The sequence below is a fragment of the Pteropus medius genome, unplaced genomic scaffold (assembly GCF_902729225.1).
Source record: "Pteropus medius unplaced genomic scaffold, Ma_sr-lr_union100, whole genome shotgun sequence".
NCBI lineage: Eukaryota > Metazoa > Chordata > Mammalia > Chiroptera > Pteropodidae > Pteropus > Pteropus medius.
Genome location: NW_024349800.1, coordinates 42,287,070 through 42,300,096, shown reverse-complemented (window position 1 = coordinate 42,300,096; position 13,027 = coordinate 42,287,070). Strand labels below are relative to the sequence as shown.

General features: G+C 45.3%; 1 long non-coding RNA gene across 1 annotated transcript; it reads right to left on the bottom strand.

Annotated features, from left to right (window-relative positions):
• Positions 1-7,875: 7,875 nt before the first annotated feature.
• LOC120621769 (uncharacterized) lies at positions 7,876-11,762 on the bottom strand. The gene is made up of 3 exons (XR_005658293.1): positions 11,595-11,762; positions 10,492-10,635; positions 7,876-9,822 (listed from the first exon to the last, which is right to left on the bottom strand). It is a non-coding gene; the product is annotated as an uncharacterized LOC120621769 (long non-coding RNA).
• Positions 11,763-13,027: the final 1,265 nt, after the last annotated feature.

The following is a 13,027-nucleotide window of genomic DNA, read 5'->3' as shown; positions in this document are numbered from 1 at the left end:
CAGGAGAGAGAGAGAGAAAGAACGCCTGAGTTGCCACAGGAAAAGAGACAGGGCTGGGGCTGGGAGTGGGGCGGGGAGGGGGCGGAGGGGGAGGAGTGTAAATAAAGTAAAGGCCTGGGCAGAGCTACAAGAAATATTTGGCATTCCTGGCTTCCCACAAAGGGTAGGTCAAGGAGAGGGAACAAGCAGTTGGGTTGGAGTGTACACCACAACTATTCCTTCTCGGGCTGAATCCAGTCCACTGTATCACAGAAATGTCTCCAGTGGGAAGACTCCGAGTTTATTCCGCAGTGTGGCAAATGTTCAGGGTAATTACACAGGATACCTGTCTATATGCAGGACAGGGTCAACGTCTGTGGCAAAGACAGCTGCTGGTTTGCAGGCTGTGTGCTAACTCCACTTTGGCTAACAACCGTCAAAGCCATATTCAAAACACCATGCGCTTAAGGGATGAGGCACTAAAGGTCCACTTTTACAGGCCCCAGTCAAAACAAAGTCCACTTCTTTATGGTGTCCCCACAGGCAGTCTGTTTCAGAACCCTGATGTCAGCTTTTTGGATTGGGATTTTGGAAAAAAACACCAAGCTTGCTCTTTCCTGGGTATCGAATTGAAGGTGTGCCTCTCTTTTCACTGAAACCCCCGGGGGCGGGTTTGGGGGGGGCGGCGGGGGGAGCCTGAAGGGAAACTACCTTGTCATCAATAACAAAAGAACCACACATACACCAAAACAAAAACAACCATTCAGTTGAAAAGAGATTTGGTCACCAACAGGCTTTCTTTCTGTCAGCCCCTCTTGTCCTTTTGGAATAATTAATTCAGCTCCCGCTGCAGGATCTATAAAACCCTGTACCGAGGCTACTTTCTTTACTTGGTTTCCAGAAGTGAGAACTCCCAGCAACCAGAAATACCAAGGCCAGTGGAAGCTCTTTTTTTTTTTAATTTGAGTCTCAGGTTATAGACCAAATAGCAGAGCTTATTTGATGCTGGATGCCTAATTTCCTCAAATGCTTCCGAGGCAAACATCACAGCAGAGGATATAAATGGAAGTATGCGTAGAAAATGAGACGCCTGGACCTGGGGTTCGGCAGGTGGACCAAGAGCACGTAAATCTCCTCAGAGTCATTTAGATGGGCAGGTCTCAGGTGATAAATCTGAGAAGGTACCTCGCAGAGCAGCAGGATGACTTTCCTGTCTCCTCATCTGCTCTCTGTCTCCATCCCCCAAAGGGAAGTGGTGATTTGATGATCGTGGTAAGAGTCTGATACGTGGCAAAAGTTGTTTTGTTTCTGTTTCATTTATATGAACAAGTAGTCTTGACTGAGTGGCCACATGCATTTCCTGAGACAGTCCTAATTTCTAATATTTTATTTGATCTGCCTTAATAAGCACACCGGAACAATGTTCCCTCAGTTTTTGGTCCCGTAAACATGGCTGCACAAGTATCTGTATATTTTACAGAAAGAGCAAAGGAATAGGAGAGAAGGGAGGGATAAGCATGGAGCACCTACTTTGTGACAGGTAACATGCCAGAAATTTTCATGGTTAGCATAACAGTGGAAGGCATTATTGCTCTAATTACATAAATGAGGAAACTAACTCAAAGAAGAGCGGAAATTTGCCCAAGGTACTTGACTGTGAAGTGATAACACCAAGCTTCAAATCCAAGTCTCTCTAACTCCAAGCTCCATTGCTTTTCTACCATTGTATAAATTACTGATTCTGCTCTCAAGAAGCTCAATTATTCTTAAGGAGATAAGATTTATAATCATGAAAACTCTAGATAATAAAGTTGGGAAATGTTGTGTAACATTATGACAAATGATCCATCCTATTAATCAAATAATTTATTCATCTGGTGCAAAACGTGGTCCACCCAAGCTTTATTCCCAGTAGATTAAACTTCCTTTCTTTATTATTTCTTGAGGAGAATCCCAAATGCAGTGGGGCCTGGAGTGTCTTTCAGCTCATCTGCGGGCTAAAATTCAATGCAGTCCAGACCCTCCGGTCCAGACCCTCCAGTCAAGACCCTGGCTCTGCTCAGGGGGCCCAGCATCTGTTAACGTCATGCTACATGCTCGATGATGGCACAATGTTGCAGAGATGCAGAGAGTGCCAAGTGTTGCCCACTGACAGGTAACAAGAGCCGTGATGCTTTACAATTACTGTCAAGTATCTTCTATAAACTTTCACTAGGTAGGTACCTGCTACATACAAAGCACAATATTGAAACCCGCTGGGGCTACAGGGAGACATAAGACCCAGCCTGCATTCTCCAGGGGCTTATAATAGAAACACGATTACATATAAAAAATGCCAGATGATAGATACACATGCTATGCTCTGATAGTTCCAGGGAGGAGTGATATCACTATATCTAATGGGGAGATCTACAGAGGAAGCATTTGACATAGGCCTTGAAGTATGTGTAGGAGTCTAACAGACAGGGGTGGGAAGGGAAAAACAGGAGCAAATCCTCAAAGGAGGAGACTATTTTCTGTCTAAATAGCAGTGAGTCATACAGCTTGTCTGGCTTTTAGAATATATGAGAGGGAGTAGTAGGAATAAGACTTATTTTGGGGGGCTTGTACTTCACCTTGAACTTCAGTCGATGAAAGATTCATCACTCTGGCTTGTCCTCCTGAACAGGACCAGACTCCCCCAGGCATCAGGGAGCACTGGCCCAGCTGTTCCCCTGTGTGTGTGCATGTGAAGACCACTGACACAGGGGGCTGGCGGAGGGGGTTTCCTCACCCAAAAATGGCCTAGTTCGTGAGAACTTGCCTCATTGGCCTGGGAAACTTCTGATCTCCTACTTTCTGTATCCTGAAGCTCTGATCCCCTGGACAAAAGGTTAGGTCAGCTCTGCTTGCAGCCAGTGGACATTGAGGAGACCACCTCTTGCAGGGGTCCTTCTCCTCTGAGGTACCCAGCCCTCCTCGGGTGGGCAGCCAGTGTCACTTGACATCTGGTTCCAGGCAATGACTGCCTATCTATTACACTGAGATGTTTGCCCTTGGAATGTGGTTTGAGTGTCACTCTGAGGTTTAAAACAAAACAAAACAAATTCTGCCTCACTGCATCTTAAATTGCTGATTTCTGAGGAAGTGTCTTTTAAAAACACACCAAGCACAATCACCCAAGGGCCCAATACCAACTTTTATAAAGCTTTTCTCTCATTTCCTTGCCTCGCAAAAACATCTGGTTCTAAACTTGGCCTCAACTTATCAGCTATGATGCCTCTACATGTCAAAACTGATTGGAGAGTTATTAGAAATGTAGATACCAAGGCCCACCCCAGTCCTAGTGAATCATAACCCCCGATCTGAGTTATAAGCCTGTGGGTTTTAATTTTTATAAGTCTCCCTCAAGTGACTATTATCCATAGCCAGAGTGAAAAACCACCGCCTCACGCTGAAGCCTTATAACTTTTTGCATTCACATTACCAATTTTTCGCATCCTAGAATTTCAGGAGTTAGGAGGGGTCTTGGAGATGAGCTAGTGCAGCACTTTCTAAATTCATGGGGGCACATAGTTGGCAATGTTTCTTTAGTGTGTATGACTGGGAACTGACTCCTCCTGGAGCGCAGATTAGCATCTCACTGCCTGAGGAACACAGCAGAGGAAGTGATCTGTCCATTGACACATGGCTCTGGATCTCCTGCCTCACCTCCCTCTATGCATGCTGCTCCTGGACGACCCCTACCATCCTCTGGCTTGGGGTGAGGATGGTGTGTGCAAACAGATGGGACAATTGTGGGAGAACCATGTTCTAGAAGTGTGTGAGGTGATGGATGAAGTGGGCTGAGATGACTTGGCCTTTCTCTGAACATGGTTTTGAGACCATGGCTACACAGAGTATCTTAGAATCACTAAAGAATGGAGATCTTTCCCCCCTACCCGCCCCCCCCCACCTCAAGAAATTCCAGTTCTTTGGACTTGGAAACTAAAAATCTTCTACTTTCACTCCAGCTTGAGCACAGTTTCCCTGTTGGGTTCTGGGTAGCCTAGAGCACAGGAGTCAACCTCCAACCCCAGGGGCTGTCTGCGCTGAGTTCCTGCCAATGGTCAGTCAGGGGCGGATGCTCATCGTGGAGGGGAAGATGAGCAGCTGGAGCATAAAAGAGTAGAGTGAGAAGAAAGAGGGATCTGGGAGAGGAGTGGACAAAATGAGGCTGTTTTGGTCACCCTCTGGCCCAGAGTTCTGGCTAAGCATGCTCACCTGGCAGCTGATACTCCAAGTGACATCAATAAAATGGACCCTCATCTAACGATGCAAGGACTACAGAGCTATCTGCTTTACACCTTCAGAAAATCTGGCTCAGTTCCCTGTTCATACAAATTGTTCAGGTATTGTACAAATAATGATGGGATAACGATTGACTAAAAGTGACACCACAGGGGACCTCTCCAACTTTAAAAGAAAATTGCTATTATGCATGCTCTCCTGGAGAAATTGCCCTCTCTTCTAGAAGGCAAACCTTGCTGGCTACTTGGGACTGCCTGCTGACTCCCATTTCTCCTCAGTCCATCAGTCAGAGGGAGAGCTGTCCCTGGACACCCCTCCCCCACCCCAACATACACGCACTTAATCCTTCAGATCCTTGCCCAGAGGCCTCCAGGAGCCCAGACCAGGTCCCGGGTTCCCAGGTCCAAAATTGTTGTAGCAAGAAAAGCCATTCTAACCTGGAACTTTTAATGGCAAATAAATGAAGTGATCCAGGCTCCAAATAGTCCAGGTCATATAGGGCTGTGAATATCACAATGGGTGATTGTTTTAAAGTGTTTTAATGAGTCTCAAAACATCCTACATAATATCAGCCTCCACTTCAGTCCTCCTGAAAGGCTCCAGTAAATAACATGAGTTGACAGGAATAAAACAGCTTGCTCAGGAGTAATTGAGTGGAATTAGAATGAACAGACAAGAAAGAAAAATTGGTGCTTGGGTCACAAGGAACTTTTTGTTAGGAACGCTCTGGGGGATTTGGTGGGATGTGGTCTCACTGACTAATCACCAGTATAGAAAGTTTACAGTCTCTCCACCATGCCAACATCTTTAATAACTTGAAAAGCACAAGAGGTGGCTGTTAATTTCAAAGACAGTTATATGAAGCTTTTATTGAGTGTGGTGCAGAGTATATAGTTAGCAGCCTGTGAGATAATGAACCCTTTAAATAGGGTTTTCAAAAACCAGTTTTATTTTTGCTTGAGCCAAAAGAATAGTGGTTTTCTTCTGTTATTTTAAGAGAGAAAAGTGTATATGAATAGGAACTCTCCGTCATGTACAAGACAGGGTGTTTTCTCCACTGAGGGCGTCCGTTATGCTAGAGAGCCGTGAATGTGCAGATTGACTTAGCTTTGATATTGTCATGACACAGACTGCTTTGCCAGAAAGAGAGCAGACTGCGAAGTCTCCAAATGTCGCAGTGTGTACAAACCGAGATCAGACCAGTAGATTTAAAGAGAAAAAGAAATCAAGAAAAGAGCAGGACTTCACAAGCTTCCCAGAGAGCCCTGGAGTAGAGACCACAGGTGAGGAGCCACGTGGCACACGTGGCCTTCTTAATCTAGAACCATTTACGATGGTTTTCTCTACCTCTACAGAATGAGGTTGTTTTGCTACATGTTACATGTTAGGAATGGATGAAGTGTGCAGTTGATGGGCATGAAATCTCTGAGCCATGATGACAGGGAGGTGAGACCTCCCTTCACCCCCTAGGCAGCCATCTGTAGTTTTGACCCATGAAGTACCTTGTACTTTTATCATTCCCCTTTCTTCTCTCTTTCTCTCCCTCCCTTGGCTCTTTCTCTTCCTCTTCCTCCTGCTCCTCCTCCTTCTCTCTCTCTTTCTCCCTCCCTACCATCTTACCCTTAATTGTCCCTTTATGTGTAAGTATGTAAAGGGGTTGAGAAAGAAAGTTTATCTAGCCCACTTTGGAAGCCATTCATTGTCCTCGTCCTATCCTTCTTGTATTCAAAGAGTTATTATACACTGTGCCAAAAACAGGGCATACGAATGTGAGGTGGGCAGACACGGCTCTCCCTCCACTCCCAACATACAGGCCAGCCCCACCTGGCCCAGCCTGCAGTGGTCAGGAACAGTGCTGGCTGACCGGGCAGATGCTAGCCCAGCTGGAGGAGCAGATCTGTTCCTGGCCTTTGCTGTCTTCATTCTTCATTCCACAGTGAGTCTGTTGTGACTCATGACAATGACTTTGGCCATGGCGTCCATGGGCTAAGGCTCAATGGGACCAGACCCTACTGACCAAGGACTAAACAAACAAAACAAACAAACAAACAAAAAACAAGACAGAAAAACAGGCTTTTTCTGAGCCAGTCCTGTGGAGCAAAGCAAATGTAAACAAAGAGATTAGTTAAAGGAAAATGAATTATTTCCTGCCTCAGCACTGGCAACAGGCACAGTCTCTCGTTACTTAATTCAGTCCTGTTGTTAGCAACATACATTCTGGCTTCACCGATTTTTTTTTTTTTTTTAAGACATACTTTTGCCTTTCACATGATGTAGAGAATTTAGCCATTTCCAGGGGCTTATTTTGCAATATGCATCAAGTTTACTTCTTCCTGAGCTCTAAGTGCCTGATAGTCCAGGGAAACCCCTTCTAGAAGCTTTTGGGATCTGGTGCGCTTTGAAGGAAAGCTCACAACCTCACTAATCTCCAGCAGCTTGAGAACGTGCTGCGCGCTGCATCCCTGGGAGCCTGGAATGCTTAGGAAGGTGGTTTGCAGCCCACATTACATTGGAGCTACTCGCAGATTCTTGCTGGTCTAAGATGTCCGAAGGACCCAGAGAGTGGCCTTGGTTTAGGTCAAGAGGAAACTGCTTTGCCTAAAGCTGCTAGGAAGCAAAATGGTCTCTGGAAGTCAAATTTACTTTCTTCTAGGTCTTAATAAAGAAAAGGATATTTTAATGCACTTTTGAACTTTTTATACCCTGATTTTTAGTGATGCTCAGTCCTAACAGAGTCTTAGAAGCATCTGGGAATGTGTTTGAATACAGATTGCTGTTCTGCACGTCCCATCTCGACCCCAAGAAGTATCTTGAGTGGGGCCCAGAAAACTGGATTTTTAACAAACTCCCCAAGTGACCTTTATGCAACTAGCCCAGTTCCACTATACATGAAGTAATGGTGAATGCTGTCACTCAGGGGCTGCCTATGAGGTGGGTGCACTGGAGGAGCTAAGATTGGGACATTTGGGGAAAGCTCTTTCTTTCTTAGGAAAGGTGATCTTGCGGGGGTTGGTACAATAGGAGAGGGAAGGCTGAAACACCAGAAGCTCCTGAGTCAGAGCCAAATACTGCCTTCTCGAGGATACCAGCTTGCTGCCTGGCCTTCCTGGGTAGTTTGGTCGGCTCTCTCCTAGCAGCCCCAGAGATGTGGTCAGAGGGAAGAGGAGTGTAGGAAATGCCACTGTGTGACAAATGCCACTGCTAGAGAAAGCTGGTAGGATTTCCTGGAGAAGCTCTGAATAGAGGGGCTGGGGGCAAGAGGTGGGTATTTCTGAAGTCAGCCTCAGGCTCCACAAAGTCGTCTATCTTCCTTTGCTCTCACTTCAGATCCACCTCACTTGTCAAAATGACTTCTGCCAGGTGTGCAAGTGCTTGTTGCCCGAGGTTCTTTGGGCTCAACAAGCATGGCTGTGAACAAGCCTGTGCTGAGCTGTCCCTCTGGACTGGAACGAACCCCCAAGAAAGTGTGGGGCATGTCTGATCATTCTGGAGTCTCTGTAATATAATATCCCCTAGAAGCATTTGTCTACAGCTCTTCTGGACAAAGGACTCTTGCTTCCCAACATAGAGTTCACTCTAAGTTAGTGTCCAATGTTTGCTCTTTTTAATAGCAAAACCATTAAATAAACATTTGGAGCTTCTCTTCTGAACAACATGGGCCATGGATATCTGAAGGGGAAGATCACCTGTGCCTCACCATCTGGGTGGGGTAGAGTCATGGCTGAGATCTACTTTGGCCTCTGGGAAGATGGCTTTGCACCACTAGGCATCTGGGCAGCTGGGGACAATGCCGTGCCAGTCGAGCAACAATTATTTACTGAGTCCCTGTCATTGCCAGGCATTCTTCCGGTCTGCCGTCTTGCGAGTTGGTTTTTGGAAAAGTTGAGAACACATGGGCTGTATTGTAGTCTTATGACTGACTGTGATACCACCCAAACCCCCCTTTCCATCCCTGACACTTATCGGACTCTGCATAGTGAATCCAGTTATAACATTTTCTGAAGGACTCAGAAGACGCCCAGTTTAACACATCCCCCCTCCAGCCCCAGCTTCCGGAAGTTCTATCTTTGAGGTGGACTGAACAGTGTGTCATCAGGAGGCTGGGGCACCGCTGATCTTATCTCGTGATGTAGTGAGTATGACAAGTAAATTCCAGTGGATGAAGTCTGGATACGTGGGAGCCTGTTTTCTTCTGAACCTAAGTGACATTTGCGGAGATCACTTAGTCAGAAGGAACATCCCGTCAGACAACCAGTCCGGGAGCTCCGAGAGTCAGGGAGGCACTCATCACTCGCTCTTTATGTCCTCAACACATCCCAGGCCTCGAATGGAGAGATGCAGAGGCTGCTTGCACTTAGCCAGGGTTTTGGAGAAAATGCTTCTTCCTCCATCATCCTCACAAGAGGGCCCTGCCTCACTCTATGCAGGAGCACTGGAGAAAATGTCCAGAGCAAGGAGCCTCTTCTTGCTCCCTTGATTTTGATTTCTCCTTTCTGAGTAATCAGACTGGAGTGGGTGGTGGGTGGCTCAAACCACTTCTGTTACTCTCTCGGTCTGAGTTGGAAGGAAGTAGACTCTGTTGCTTTGGGGGAAGCAAAGCTGGAATTTCATCATTCATTTATTCATTCATTCACTCACCAAATTTTTACTGAGCTGCTACTGGATTCCAGGCAGTCCCTTTGGAACCCATCTGGTGGCCTTCTGATGCTGATGCTGAACACCCACTGTGGGGAAGGTTCTATCAAGATGAGGCCAGACAGGCCTGGCGAGGTCCTGGGCCTCAGGTGGCAGGGAAAATGTGTAGGAAGACAGTACTCAGTGCAATGGGGCCTGGGGAAAAGTTAACACCACGAAGCTCCCAGGGTCTGTGATCATAGCCACTGGGAGAGCTGGTCTGCAAGTCCCCCTCCACTGAACTGCTGTCCCACATGTGCAGCCCCACCCGAGTGTCCAGCCGGCCCAACTGTGAAGGGCTTGTACAGCTCAGAACAGACATTCTTCCTGGCAGGGCAGCCTAGAAACATCCACATGCTTAGACTGTTGTCTGTGGAAGTCCCAAGTTTTCCTTCCCATAGCTAGGAGGGCGAGCCCAGAGACAGAAGCCCATGCTCTGGAGAGCCTCCCCTCTGGGAGATGTTGCCAAAGGACCCATGTTGTTCCCGCTCCTGTCTCTGCCACACAGTGAGGAATGGTGCCCTCGGTGGCCTGAGGAGCAGCATACTGGTCTATCCCCCGTTAAAGGAAGACGAGACTAAATGAGGATTGCCTCTTCTCATTTCATAGATCCTCATGGACAAAGTTTTCTATCTTTTTGTTTTTTAAATCACAGTGGGCTCAAACCGTTGAATTATCTAATACTCAACAGTCTGGTAGCAGAGAGCTGAAGTGAAAAGACCCTGAGCTGATTATGACATTTGAGTGATAAAGCACTCCGAACAGAAAAGGATGCAAGAAAAGCAGCTGAAAGTCTATCTCCATGGCCACGTGGCTTTGATCTCTGAGGAAGTGGCTATTAGTGTAGACAGCAGTTCATAGATCTTGATTAGTCCATTCAAACCAGTGACTGTGATTTCCCTGAAGATAGAAGCACAACAAAGTCAGTAAGTGTTGAACTGAGCTTTAAATAACTGTCTTTTCGAGAAAACCCAGTTGCTTAAGGGGAAGATTGCTGTGCCAGCCTAAGGACAAATGTTTACAAACACTGTACTCTCAAGTCCAGGGGAGAACCATGTTCAAGGCATCAACAGACAACGAATGACCTAGTCTTAAATAAGATCCCTTTCATAGGCAGCAGTATATCAATACAAATAAGATAAATATATCCTGGACTGAGAAGATGCCCTTATTCTGCCCCCAAAATGCCACCAGCAGAGGCAGCTACCTCCTACACTGGAGCCTCTGGTTTCCACGGTGGTTGTGTCAATTTGGTGGGAGTTCAAACCCTTATACCAACCCCTTTATTCAAATCCCTGGGTACTTGTCTTATATTTCTAGGCAGGCAGTGACATTTGGCCATGGTTTTAACTGGCACCTTTTGTCTGGTAAATATAAATGCAGCACCAGTAAAGCATTAGTCCACAGAACTCGTGTCAAGGCTAGCAGGCCCCATTCCCAGTGTGACAGGGAACAAGAGTGACCACAGGTCCCAGTGACAGTCTCAATTTTCCTGAGAAAATTGGTCTTGGTTTAGGACTATTATTGTAGAATCCTATTCAGTTTGCATTCACTGCTCTCCAACCTTACCGTACAGTTTGAAGGATGTGTTATGGAGCCACTCTAAAAGAGATCACTTCCCCAGTCCCAGGCATTATCTGAAGGCATTGATGTGCACAGGTCCTTTTGTTTTGGATGAAGGCAGAGTCTGTGCTTAGATGGGGGTTGTCGAGTCTAGAGAAAAGCAAAGAAAAGTCTGGGGTCTTCTGTTCCCATAGGCACCTCAAACTGAGCCCTAGGATGCGTGACTCAGAGGCTGAAGGGGATTCCATCGGGAATGGGATCTTGTGCGATTTGGAGGAGAAGGGCAGTCTTAGCATTTTTGTGCTGAACACAGAGGCAGCATCTGACAGGACCTGGGAGGTACAGCAGCTCAGGGGCGGGGAAGCGGGTTCCATCACAGAGTTGGGCCAGAGGATGCACACACTTGTTCCTGAGCACACTCAGGGTTCCCAGCAGTCCCCGAGGAGGCTCTGAGAGTAGTGCCAGGGTCCTGCAATTATTCAGGTAAGGCCAAGAACCATTGAAAGGTAGGCATTCATGTTACCGTGCTTCAGTTATAACACCAAACTGAGAGGCTCTAGAACATTGCCTTACAAGAAGTATAAGTACTTGGTAAGACCTAATTCAAATGCTATGGTTATCTTCCAGCCCAGAGTCTAACTTCCTTCTGGACAGCTAGTAGCTAGTTATAGGCCTTCTCTTTCTAGAACCTTCCTTTGGGATATTTCTCTCCCCTACCAGAACAGAGAATTCATCTTTGCCTCCCTCAAAACCTAACCATACTCTGTCTAGGGGATGCTCAAGCAATATTGGTTAAATTAATGAATGAATAGTAATGAAATACAGTGTGCCTAATTCTCCAGTTTGGCAGCAGCTAGCAAAGCTTGAAGGCTAACTTATCAAGAAAATGGGCCAATGCATAAAACATTCTGGCCCTTTGTACACACACCCTCACCCTGCTCTCATATAGTCCAGGAAATACTGGTGATCTTTCTTTTCTCTTTACGAGCATTGTTAATTGGACCCTAAAAAAGAAAATTCCCTTTTAAGCATCATTTTTTTCTGAGGTAGAATCACTTTATCACATAATCAAGATATAAGAAGATAAGATGCCCAAGTGTTTAACTTACTGGAAAAGCTTTAGACTTGTGCTGAAGGATTGGTTTAGAGGCAAGTCAGCATCCTCCTTCTGGAGACTCCTTGGACCAGAAAGCAAGGGGTGCTGGTCCTTGGCTGACATGTTGGGTATGCACAGCCTACAGGGGAGTCAGACACTCTTGAATGACATGTATTTCCCCGACATTCCCTGCACAGATGGTATCTGTGCTCAGGAGATGACTCATACTCCTTGTCAGCATACCTTTCTATATTAAACATCCCTATCAAGTTGAAACTCACTGGACTTCAGAGTGGGCTGGATGGTATTAAAAGAACCTCTTTTCTTTCGCTAGGAGCTGTATTGATTTTTTAATTTACTCCTAAGAATTTGTAAGAATTTTTTTACCGACTAAGAATTTGTAAGACTTCCCTATTTCAGACCTGGGTTTAGAGCCCAAATCGTCCACTTAGCTAGCTCTGTGGTTTTAAGATTCTTATCGTTGTTGTGCCTCAGTTTAATCACTTATAAAACGAAAACAGTAATACTGATCTCACAGAGTTGCTGGGAAGATTAAAGAGTTCATGGCACCAAGAAAATCTGCAGCAAATATTTTTTGAATGACTAAATGAATAAAACAATAATAAAAATGTGAAAAATAATCAACCAACTCATTATATATGATGAGACTTGTATTTATTGATAGTCGTCTAGGTGTCAGGAATAGTTTTAAGATTTTGAATACATACTATCTTATAGTTAAGCAAAAGAATTGGGATGCAAAACTATGTCTCACGGGCACCCAAGATCATGCTCTTAACTTCTACCTGCCTTGCCTCATCTCTACCTGTTGTAAACTTCTTTGTCACTAGAGACTCTCTGAAAAAGAATGACCAGGTTCTTTATTTGTGGCTCCCTTTAATGTAATGTAAATGAGATTCCTATAGATTTATAACTTACTGAGTTTAATAGAAAAAATATTCCTATGACATATATTGACATGAATAAAGATTTTGATATTTGCACTAAGTAATCAATGCCAAATATTGGAATCAGTACCTAGCATCTTACTCTGAGCAGAGGATGTCTTAGGCTTATACCTGAGAAATAACTTCATCGAGAGCGGGTGTAGGAACAACTTATTCCACAATCTACCTTCTGGTCAGTGAAAACTGAAGCACATAATGGCTCTACTCTACACCTTCGGCAAATAGTAGTCCTCCAGTGTTTCCCTGGGTGCTGATAGCCTCTAATAACTTTGAATTTATCTTCTGTTACTATAAAAGAATGTTCAAGCATTTGCTCAGAACTGTGCTAGATTCTGGTGGTTGCTTCAAAAGAGTGGTCCTGTCCTCTGTCATGAGAATCAAGATTGGAACTATCATTTACTCCGAGGTTACTATGTTCTAGAGGCTATGCTAGGTGCTTCATATATATTGTTACAGTCAGGGTAGGATAGTTTATCTT